The sequence below is a fragment of the Rana temporaria genome, chromosome 1, assembly GCF_905171775.1.
Source record: "Rana temporaria chromosome 1, aRanTem1.1, whole genome shotgun sequence".
Lineage (NCBI taxonomy): Eukaryota > Metazoa > Chordata > Amphibia > Anura > Ranidae > Rana > Rana temporaria.
Window position 1 is genome coordinate 412,714,800 of NC_053489.1, and position 11,956 is coordinate 412,726,755.

General features: G+C 46.8%; 1 long non-coding RNA gene across 1 annotated transcript; it reads right to left on the minus strand.

Moving 5' to 3' along the window:
• Nucleotides 1-1,283: 1,283 nt before the first annotated feature.
• Nucleotides 1,284-9,149, minus strand: LOC120914128. Its single transcript, XR_005743621.1, has 3 exons — nt 8,569-9,149; nt 8,125-8,329; nt 1,284-1,302 (listed from the first exon to the last, which is right to left on the minus strand). It is a non-coding gene; the product is annotated as an uncharacterized LOC120914128 (long non-coding RNA).
• Nucleotides 9,150-11,956: the final 2,807 nt, after the last annotated feature.

The following is an 11,956-nucleotide window of genomic DNA, read 5'->3' on the forward strand; positions in this document are numbered from 1 at the left end:
ATGAATTGTAGCCACTGTGCCCACATCAATTGTCCCCACTGTGCCCACATCAATTGTCCCCACTGTGCCCACATCAACTGTAGCCACTGTTCCCACATCAATTGTCGCCACTGTGCCCTGTAAAATGCTGCCACTCAGATTGCCCCCGCCCGGCACTTACTTTTCTGGGGTTAGCCACCCTCCTTCCACGGTCCCTCGATGTCTTCTGCCGCCCTCTATTATGCTTCAGCCAATCAGGTTACCGATAACCAGAATCGGTGAACCTGATTGGCTGAGACGGCCGTCAGTCTTATCCAAGGGACGCAGCCCCCGTACGTTCCGAGGATAAGACATCCGGGAGCTGAAGGGCTGTACTCAGAAAGCCTATCAGAGCCGCTGGCTCTAATAGGCACTTCCGCACAGAAACCAGCTGCCGTTATTCAGTTAGCCGGCGCCCTATGTCTGGCCATCTGAATAGACCAGCGGCAGCTGGCCACAATAACATACATTCATGCAACGCATGAATGTATGTTATTGGTGCAGCGCTGCAGAACAACATTTTAAAAGCCTTAAAGGGCCCATTTTTTATCTTTTTTTTTATGACTACAGGAGGGGGGGGGCAGCGCCTGGGCGACCCCTATGGACGGGCCGCCACTGCTTTGGACCTAATTTGGACATTTTCACTTAGGGCTGTACTCTCGTTTGTTGCCAGCGGTTTAGACATTGATGGCTGCGTGTTGAGTTGTTTCGAGGGGACAGCAAATGTACACTGTTATACAAGCTGTACACTCACTACTTTTCATTGTAGCAAAGTGTTGTCACATGAAAATATATAATAAAGTATTTTCAAAAATGTGAGGGGTGTACTCACTTTTGTGAGATACTGGTATAAGGTAAAAAAGTCAGGGAGAGTATTCACCTTTAAGATATTGCACAAACCAGGAAAAGTATTCTTTATTCCAATCTTGTAGGACTTTATGTATCATAGAAAATAAATAGAGGGGAGGGGGCTTAGCTCCATTTGAGTACAAAAAATGGATACCTCTAAAGGAGGTGGGACTTTTAGGGCAACAACAAGTATGGTGACAACTGGGTCATAAAAATATAGAAATTTATTACAAAATAGTATTACAAAAATAGTCAAAGAATAAACACTTCACAGTAGTATGTCAACATCTAAAATAAAAAATTGGAAAAAACTGCTGCTATGAGATCATCATGTACCCCAGCACAAAACTGGGGGTATGGATGGTCGTTTCCAACGCGTTTCAAATGCTTTTAGTAATACATCCTTCTTCAGGGCCCATTAGCAGTGAGGTTTTTCTGAAAGATGAAATATAAGAAAATACATATATACAATGAAAATACGAGTGGGGGGCGTGGCTTGGCGCGCAATGGAGACGGCAGCTTAATCCGGGAGCTCCGTCGTACCCACAGCCTAAAGCTCGTCTCTCTGCACAGCTTGACTGCAGGATGCACAGGAGATCGTACGGTACTCCACACACGAGATCCCGCCGCTCTTCGGCCACCCCAAAAGGGAGAGATATCGCCGATATCTTTAAAACCCAGGCCTCTGCTCGAGACAACGCAGCGAGGCCCAAGATGGCGCCGCCACTCACCGAGGAGGACTTCAGCGAGGACTCCCAATCCGCCATCGAGGACTCGGGTAAGGGCTACTCACGCAACCATAGGCCCCTTACCTACGAGGACATGACCGGAATAGCTGCGGACATCAAGTCCACGTTTTCAGCAGCCATCACTGACTTGAAGTCAAACCTCATGGTCCTCAATGGGAAGGTGGAAATGGCGGAGGCAGAGGGAAGACGCAGGGATGGGGAGATACGCAGATTGGAGAAGGTCTCCCATTCATATGCTGAGCATTTTATTGATATTAATAGGCATCTGGAAGACCTTGACAATAGGGGAAGAAGGTGTAATATAAGGGTGCGGGGGATCCCCGAATCAGTTGAGGCTGATCAAGTACCGCTGGCCCTACAGAGAGTTTTCAACGGCCTACTGGAGAGGCCAGAGGACACCGCTATAGATTTTGTACGCGCTCATAGGGCGCTCAGAGCTAAGGGCCCTGATAACCAGCCACCACGTGACATTATCTGTTGCCTTCAGAGTTTTGCTCTGAAGGAGGACATTATGAGAAAAGCGCGCAGAAATGAACGGATAATTCACAATGGTGAAACGATAATGCTCTTTCAAGATCTATCCCAGATCACTCTGAAAAATCGCAGAGCGCTACGCCCTCTTCTCGACAAGCTCAGGGAGAAAGACTTGCGTTACACGTGGAGGTTTCCATTTGCTCTCATGGTGAATTACAACGGCAAACAACTTATTTTACGCTCCCCTTCAGATCTTCCTGATTTTTGCGCTGCCTTGCAACTAGACCTCATTGACCTCCCTGAATGGTACCAGGAATTCCGCCTGACCCCCATGGAAAGGAGCCCCCCGGCATCCCCGCTGACTTCCCCCGACAACAGGTTCTCCAAGAAGCTGAAGACCTCTCGCAGAGGTGGATCCATGGCTGGATCATTAACAGGCACCCCTAACAACAAACCCCGGTCATCCAGGGCTCTGGAGGAATACTGAACAAAAGATGCTGCTACATGATAGATCCTGGCTACCCCCATGACACGACACCCGTGATTTGTCTCAACCGAAGTCTTTGAGATGCTCTGTTCGGCATGATTTTGCGGTGTGGTGAGATCACCCCCCCCCTCTCTTCCAATATGTACGGGACAGGGAAACCCAAGTTGCTATAAACTAACATCCCCTGACATTACGCCACCGGCCCCCTTGGACCTTGGGTTCTTGGGGTGGGTTGATGTGGGAGGGGAGGGGGTTATGGAGGTCTTGCCCCCATGAACATACAGTGAATCTAAGCTGACCTTAATGTGTTCGCTGTTTACGTTTCCCCAGGTTATGATATCACTGCCATGTTTGCTCTCTATGTTTGGGTAATACGGGGTGTCTAGGGGTGGGAGGTAGGAACTGTTTTGAGACTGCCTGAGCAATATCACCCATGAATACCTCACCATCCCTGTAGGGTATGCCAGGACTAGGTGTTGTTTTTTTTTTTTTTTCTTCTGCCTTTTTCTTTTTATTATTATGTTCTGTTACGTTGATGCTCCCTTCCCATAACTTGCTCCTGCTAGCTTTTCCTGCTAGATACCTGCTACCTTTCTACACTAGAATGTGCAGAGTTGACATATATGTTGCACTTATTTAAGAAGAAGATTTTATTTTCTGTTTTTTCTCATGGGCTGTGGGTCGACTACTCCGGTTCACAAGACATTTTTTTTTACTAGTTTAATTTCTAGTCTTGTGGCGACCTCAGCCTTCCCCTAACTGCCTTGACACCCCCCACATAGTGCGTTGGGAGGGACCCCCAGGGGTTCATCGCAACACACTACTTGATATCCTTGAAACCATACTAGGTCTATAGGAAGATTACCTACCCTCTTTGCATCTTTCATATCGCTAACAATCTTTAACTCCACTCTTACCCTCCCCCCCTTCCCCTCCCTTCTCCTCCCTCCTCCTCCATCTTCCCCTGTCTCTCCCCTGTGTACGGCTCCAGTCCTGCTGTCTCCCTGCTTTATCTGATGCCCAGTCTCAACCCTAGTGAGGCGCACAGATATATGACAAAATTTACTGCCTTGAAGCTAACGCTTGTTTTTTTCCTGATTAGTTCTGTGCTCGATCTCTACCTCCTGCAGCAACCTTCCATCTCTCTCTGCATCACCAAGATGGCATATTCATCTCTCGGCCAGAACCCTACGGTGATCTCTCACAATGTGAGAGGACTGAACACCCCTGAAAAACGGACAACCCTCCTGAGGGAGCTCAGGAAAGGTAAGCCGAAATTTGTTTTCCTACAGGAAACACATTTTAAAACCGCTCAGGTGCCGAGGCTCACTGACTCCTACTTCCCTGAGGCGTATCACGCCACGAATAGCCTAGCAAAAACAAAGGGCGTTTCCATACTGATCAGTAAACATGCTTCCTTTGACATTACCGACAGACTCCTAGACCCGGAGGGAAGATTTATCTTTCTGAAGGGGACATGTAATGGGGTACCTCTCACGTTGGCCAACGTGTATTTCCCTAATTCCTCTCATCTTACATTCTGCAGAAACGCACTATCTATGCTCCAGGGTTTTGGCTCTGGGTGTATAATCTTAGGTGGAGATTTCAATATACCATTGAACCCTCTAGCAGACACCTCGACAGGCAAATCCTCCATTACATATAGGATACTTAAAAGTATTAAGTCCATGTTGGGGTCTATGCAACTGATAGACTCCTGGCGCTTTACCCACCCCGAAGGAAAGGACTATACGTTTTACTCTGTTCCCCACAATCGCCATGCCAGAATAGATTATATTTTTACAACTTAGAGAGATCTTCATCTGGTAACAGAGGCACACATAGGCATCCAGACTATATCAGACCATGCCCCAACTTCACTGTCCCTCAATCTACACAAGCCGCCTCCTAAATCCAACTCTTGGAGACTTAACTCGTCCCTGTTGACAGACACACTATTGCTCCCTGACATTACCATCTTTCTAAAAGAATTCTTTGAACGTAATAACACCCCGGGCATGGACCCCCTGACTATCTGGGAAGCCCATAAATGTACAGTAAGGGGGGAACTCATTAGAATGGGGTCACAACGCAAACGAGAAAGGGAAAAAACCATCAAACTCCTTTCAGATAAGATTCATAACCTTGAGACGCTTCACAAACAGTCCCTTTCGGAAAGGTCAGCATGCACATTACTGAACGCTAGGAAGGACCTTCAACAGCTCCTTGACTCTAAAGCTAAACGCCTTCTGTTCTTTAAAAAGAAGGTATATTATGAACACGGCGACAAGTCAGGCAGTTTTTTGGCTAGGGCCTTGAAAGACGCCAGTTCAGCACACAACATTATGGGTATAAGGAATAAATCAGGTTCCCTAGATGTAACCACTGACAAAATTGCCCAACATTTTCACGAATTTTACTCTAACCTATATAACCTTCCTGCTCAAGGAAATCCTGTCAACCCCTTTAAAACTAGAAGTCAGGAGATTAGAGATTACCTGACAGAATCCGGGCTCCCCTCCCTACCGGAGGACGTAGTCTGTCAACTAGAACTGCCTATAGAAAACTCAGAATTGCAGTCAGTTATTAAAGAACTCAAAACTGGGAAAAGTCCAGGCCCAGACGGCTTTACTTCCATTTATTATAAAACCTTCACAGAAATCCTTGTCGACCCCCTGAGAAAGGCCCTAAATTCGTTGGCATCCCCCAGGGACGTGCCCCCTACATTCCTCTCAGCCCACGTAGCTGTCATGCCAAAACCCAATAAAGATCCCGAAAGCTGTGCTAGCTATAGGCCGATTTCACTCCTTAACCTAGACGTTAAGTTGTTGGCAAAAATTCTGGCCAATAGACTACGCCCCCTTCTACATGATATCATAGGCCCGAGCCAAGCTGGCTTCATGCCGGGCATGGAGTCCAGGGACAATGTCATTAAGGCACTCAATTTAATATATGCGGCACGCACCCAGAAAATCGAAGGCCTTCTCCTGTCCACCGACGCGGAGAAGGCCTTCGATAGGATCGCCTGGGATTACATGATGGACACCTGTCAGCACATAGGTCTGGGGTTCCACATGAGATCCTGGATAGCCGCTCTGTACAAAAACCCTTCAGCCCGAATTAAGATTAACGGCTCCTTATCGGAAGCAGTCCAAATACATAATGGCACCAGGCAGGGATGCCCCCTCTCACCCCTCCTCTTCATCCTCTCCCTAGAACCTTTCATTAGAAGAATCATCGCCGAGAAAACGATACAAGGTTTCTCGTTGGCGAACAGGGAGTATAAGATCGCGGCATATGCCGACGATTTGCTCTTTTTCCTGACGGAGCCCCAGAAATCCCTACCATCTCTCATGCAGGAATTCACACTATTCGGCTACGTGTCCAATGTTAAGATTAATTTTTCGAAATCGGAAGCACTAAACATAACCTTACCAGACCGATCTGTAGAGACACTCAAGACTATATGCCCCTTTAGATGGGAAACGTCCGCCCTTAGGTATTTGGGAATATGGCTAACATCAGACATTTCCCAAATCTATACTCGCAATTTCCCCCCCCCCTTCTTACAGCAATTGACAGAGATCTAAAGTTGTGGAATGCCCGCAACTTCTCATGGTTCGGGAGGGCAGCTATTTGCAAAATGGTGATCCTGCCAAAACTTTTATACTTGTTCCGCAACCTACCGGTCAGGATTCCCCTACAATTCTTTAAACTGATCTCTGCAATACAACAAAGATTCATCTGGGCCCACAAACCCCCGAGAATTAAAGCCACACTACTGACACCTCCTAAACATAGGGGGGGAATGGGTACTCCCGATTTCAAAAACTACTATTTTGCGGCACACGTAACGAGGATAATAGATTGGCACTGCCACCGCAATCTTAAAGACTGGATACAAATTGAGGATGACCTCTGCCCCATTCCCTTACACTTCTCTCCCTGGATGCCATGGACCAGCTATCCTACATCTCTAAAGACACACCCACTGTTGGGGACCACGTTGAGAGTTTTCCACAGGGTGGCCGGGAGAACGAACATATCAACCTCACTGAGCCCACTGACTCCCTTGTGGAACAACCCTGATTTCCCCCCGGGGATAGAGAACAGCTTTCTCCGCACCCCTGACACAGCTAGACCCATACTTGCCTTAGACTGTTTCCGAACCGGTCTGTTCCGGGATTTTGGGGACCTCAAGGTGGCCCTTAATAGGTCTGGCCTCCCCTTGTGGACATACTTCCAAGTAAGGAGCTACCTGAACCACACGACTAGAAGACCAAATTTTAATAGGCAGCCCACGGAGTTGGAGTCGGTGTGCCTGGCAGGTGTACCTGTACAAAAATCTACCTCAATTGCATACGCCTGGCTCAGAGATCAACCGGTAAAGGGTGATGACAGATTCAGAGAGAGATGGTCGCAAGCTCTGGATATCCCGATTTCAGGGCCCCAGTGGAAGAGATCTTGCACCTTTGCACATAAATGCTCCCTGAGCACCAGAACACAAGAAACCGCCTACAAACTACTCACCCACTGGTACGCCACCCCGGTGAAGCTACACTCATGGTTCCCACAAACGCCTGACACGTGCTGGAGGTGCAATGCAGAAAGGGGTACCCTGATCCACATATGGTGGCAATGCCCGCTAATTGCTCCGTACTGGCAAACAGTATGCGACACTATCAGATTGATCACAGAAACTAGGCTCAAACTCGACGCCGCCTGCTGCCTTCTACACATTTCCAACATGTCCTTTCGGAGTTACAAAAACTCACTATCCAAACACCTCCTAAATGCGGCCAAGGCCCTTATACCCTTGTTTTGGAAATCGTCCCGGGTCCCCTCGGTACGGGACTGGCTGTCCAGAGTAAAAGAATTCTATGACATGGAAGAAACAATAGCCCAAGCATCTGAACGCACCGAGAAGTTTTTCCACACCTGGTCACCTTGGGTTCAATTTAAATGCTCTGCAGATTATGATAGATTGGTAGCGGTGCCCTGATGACAGGGTCCGAGGCACCTCTTTGGACATGATGTGATCGTTGGGCGCAGGCCTGGGGCTGCTACTTGTCTCACTTCCCTAATGTGTCCCCCACTCCCCTCCCTCCCTTCCTTCTTCTCGCTCCTTCTAACCCCTTTTTCTCCTTTCCTCCTGAACTTTTACTTATAGAAACTTCATACAATACGACGAACTTATTCAGAATGTTAATTTTGAGGTTACATGATGTATATTTCATAAGGTACTATTGACACTATGCCTTTGATCCTCACTGATCGCCTTTTTCTTTCCCTCCTGAACAGACGCAATGAGGTACTGTACATGCATCAGACATTGCAATGTTTACTGGAATGTTTAAAGTTCTGTATTACGCTTATATCGGGAGCTGTGCCTCCCACTGTTGCTCGTCTAATTTCTCTTTCAATAAACTGGATGTTATAAAATACAATGAAAATACTTGTTACCAGACACAGACACTGCAGCATGTGGACAATAGGGGGGAGGAAATGGGAAGCTCAACATGCAGGGGGGAGGAAAAGGAAACTCACCCTCTCCCAAGCTTGGAGTGCCCAGATCGTCCCCAGAGAGCCCGTGTGTGCGCCGGATCCAATGCGGCCAAGTCAGATGGTATGCTCAATGCCCATAGGTCTCCCCCACTCCCAGAGGGCTCCAAGACCATGAGGGGTGTGTGAAATAACAAACGTATTCACATAAAAAGTGTCAGCAGCCAAGAATGGATATGAGGTATCACAACTAAGGGAAAATTTAAATAAACACAAAAGGTCATTAGACCAATACCCAGCAACAAAACACAGAGTGAAACAAAAGAGCACCAAAAAGTACTCACCACTCCTAATCAGTAGGCTCAGCAGCCAAGAATGGATATGAGGTATCATAACTAAGGGAAAATGTAAATAAACACAAAAGGTCATTAGACCAATACCCAGCAACAAAACACAGAGTGAAACAAAAGAGCACCAAAAAGTACTCACCACTCCTAATCAGTAGGCTCAGTATGGATAGACCAGCATTCCAAGTGGAGATGAAAAATAAATCAAAAATAAAAGAAAAGAAAAAGGTGGTCAGAGACCAAAATGACCTCCCTCTCCAACAGTGGAGGGTAGGGAAATGATTGCTGGACAAGCCCCTCTGACTCCCTTATAAACTTACCATTGATGATGCAGCCCCAGGTGAAATGAATGATCTCCTTGTAACAGAGCAGCTGTCATTAGTGATCAAATCACTAGCGAGGAAAGCCTAACCACAATAGTCCCTGCCTTCTCCAGATCAGCTGAGCCTGAGAGTAGAGCATTCGATGCAGACACCTATGTCAGCTGGCCGTGCTGCAACCAATAGGAAGCGCAGCATTCCAGCTCGACGCTTGGCGTCACCCATCTAGTGCGTCATTCCGCTGGGACCTGAGCATATCTAGTTGCATCCAATGAGGCGTGCGGCCACGGCGCAACCAATCAGGTGCGTCGAAGGTCGCTCGGTTGTGACGCGCCGGGAGTGCGGGCTGAAGTCAAATGTTCGGCGCGTCTCTAGTGACGCCGCCTTACGCGCCCATTCGACGGATCATGGCCGGACACAGAACGGAACCGTATCCACCAACAGGGGGTGGCCCCCGCCGCACATGACACACCCAAAAAGACACACTCAAAGATAAGCAATAATAAACAAAGGACATGGTACATGCCCATTGGGAGGAAACGAGGCAGCCAAAGGGCTGGTGGAACAGCTCACATGTATACAGGAGTAGGAAAAGGGGCCGAATGTGTCCCAGCACAATTCCACCCCAAAGGGAAGGAAATAAAACCACAAACGAACTCCTAGATATGATACTAAGGAGTTCTATATGGTTATGTGGGACCCCAGTATCTTATAGACTGACAGGCAAAAAATCTGTCAGTTGCAATAAGGGGATATAGTCACCACTGCCGGAGACGGGGGTTACTCCAGGGTATAAATGCCCTGGTGGAAAAGCACCTGAGTGCTCATCTCCCCCGGCAGTGGATGGAGGAGCCCTACTAGATTGAGAGGGGGAAGCACTACAGACACTGAACAGGGCATCCGATAGGCCCCAAACCGGGCAAGGTGTTTAAACACACGCAGAGTCTCAGATGGAGACCATAGAATGCTGCAGGCAGGTTGTCTGAATCTGATCACAAGTTTACAAACAGCAAAATTATTATTACAAAGCTCCATTTGAGTAAGGAAGGGGTGGTTTACAGGTAGCGGTGAGTCATGTTGGCCCACTCTGGGATGGGCTTTGGGGATTGAAGTGGAAACGTAAAGTGGTTGTGAGTAGGAAAACTAGTTGGAAATTAGCTAAATATAGCTGTCAGGGAATTTCTGTGATCAGACTGACTCGGACACACGCACATGAGCATGGTTTTGAAGGAATGTTTGTGGATGTGTGCGTGGATGTGCAAGCATATCTACACTCAATGTTGCCACCAGATGGCCCATTAAAGGATGCCTTGCTCCAGTATCAGTTCTTACTGCTCTTCAGCTGTATCCTAAACCTTGCTTGTGTCTTGCGTTTGGCTTTTGTTGCTGACCCAACTGATCCTACCTATGCATCTGTGTCTCGCTGCCCGCACACTGCATACCTCCACTACACCTGTGAAAAACGCTTCTGTCTCCCATTCAGCTCTGTGTTACTTCCACATGCCTGCCCTGGATGTCACCTGTATCTGCTTCAACCACTGCTGTATGTTCCTGCCACATGCCCACTGGGAGCTCTGACAAACCACATCTCCAGAATCTGAAGTAAACGCAGAGTTCCTTTTTAACCTCAACTGGTCCATCCTGCAGTGCTTCTGCTTCTGACCTGGTGCTTTGCCAGACCTTCTGAGTCACCAGCTCCAAGCTCAGCTATCAACCTCTGCTGGCCCCTGTGTTCTTCTGGTCTCTAGGCACTGTCTTCTTCACTCCCAGGGATGCCTGGGCTAGAGATACAAGAGAGGCCAACCTCTTCACTTTAGTCTCCTAACAGGTAGAGCCTTCACAAAGGTGACAGCCTCTGACATTTGCAATGATTTATATACCCATGTACAGTACACATCGTGATGTATAGAACACATGTACAGCACAATATTTATTGCGTAGAATTGGCTTATGCATTATACATATATTTACTAGTTCCAATGATGGAGCATGCACGGTCAGCTCAATAAGGAAAGAAAAAGAACATCTTCCTCTTCATAAATTATAGGAATATGTTTTTGCATTTAAACCTTGCCCGTGGTTTATGGTTAAAAAAAATGATTCTCAATTTTAGCTGTAAATTCAGTGCCCAACAAAACTGACTTTGGAGACTCATTAGGACTATTAGAAAAACACTCCAAGTAACTCTTAGTGAAAAACGCAGAAATAAATAACCTTTGTTCCTAGAATTCTGAGTCGCCCTATGTTGCTGCAGTATCGTTTTCCATTGATATATTACAGTAATTAGAATCACCTCTGTAGGACACTGTATACACCAGACAATGCAGTCTAACCTTGTAGCTCTGGGTATTTCTTAAGATGCATATACTTTGTCACTGTCACGCTGTCCAAGGTGAAGAATACAAAACTTTAGATAAAAGCACGGCCAGTCATCTAGAACCACACATTTATTTCAAATCTTCTTCAAAATTCTTGGGGCATTATCATTAAGTTAGAAGATCGATAACACAAAATGGGTGTATTACAAAATGAGATGACGTTATATGTATCATTAGAGAAAAGGTCAAAACATCATCATGGTCTTACATAGCATTAACGCTAAAGGTTTCAAGGGTGATGGTAAGAATAAATATATACAATGGATAAGCTCTGGTGCTCTCAACCTAATCTTTCTTCACTACTTAGTAAGTCACCACCCTAGAGAATGTATGCAGACATTTAAAGAATATTAGGTAGATTCAGAAAGAGTTAGGCCGGCTTATCAGTAGATAAGCCGACCTAACTCAGAATCTACGCCGACTTATGTTTAAGTGTATTCTCAAACAGAGATACGCTTAAACATATCTAAAATACGACGGCTTGCGCCGTCCTATCTTAGGTTGCAATATTGAGGCTGGCTGCTAGGTGGCGCTTCCATTGCGGTCGGCGTAGAATATGTAAATTAGTAGATACGCCGATTCACAAACGTACGCCCAGCCGCCGCAGTACATTTACGCCGTTTCCGTAAGGCATTATCAGGCCTAAAGTTATTCCATCTAATAGATGGAATAGTAATGTTAAAGTATGGCTGCCGTTCCCGCTTCGAAATTTGAAATGTGTACGTTGTTTGCGTAAGTCGTCCGTGAATAGGGATTTACGTCGTTTACGTCCACGTCAAAATCAATAGGCCCGTGCGGCGTACTTAGCCGCAATGCACACTGTGAAATGTAA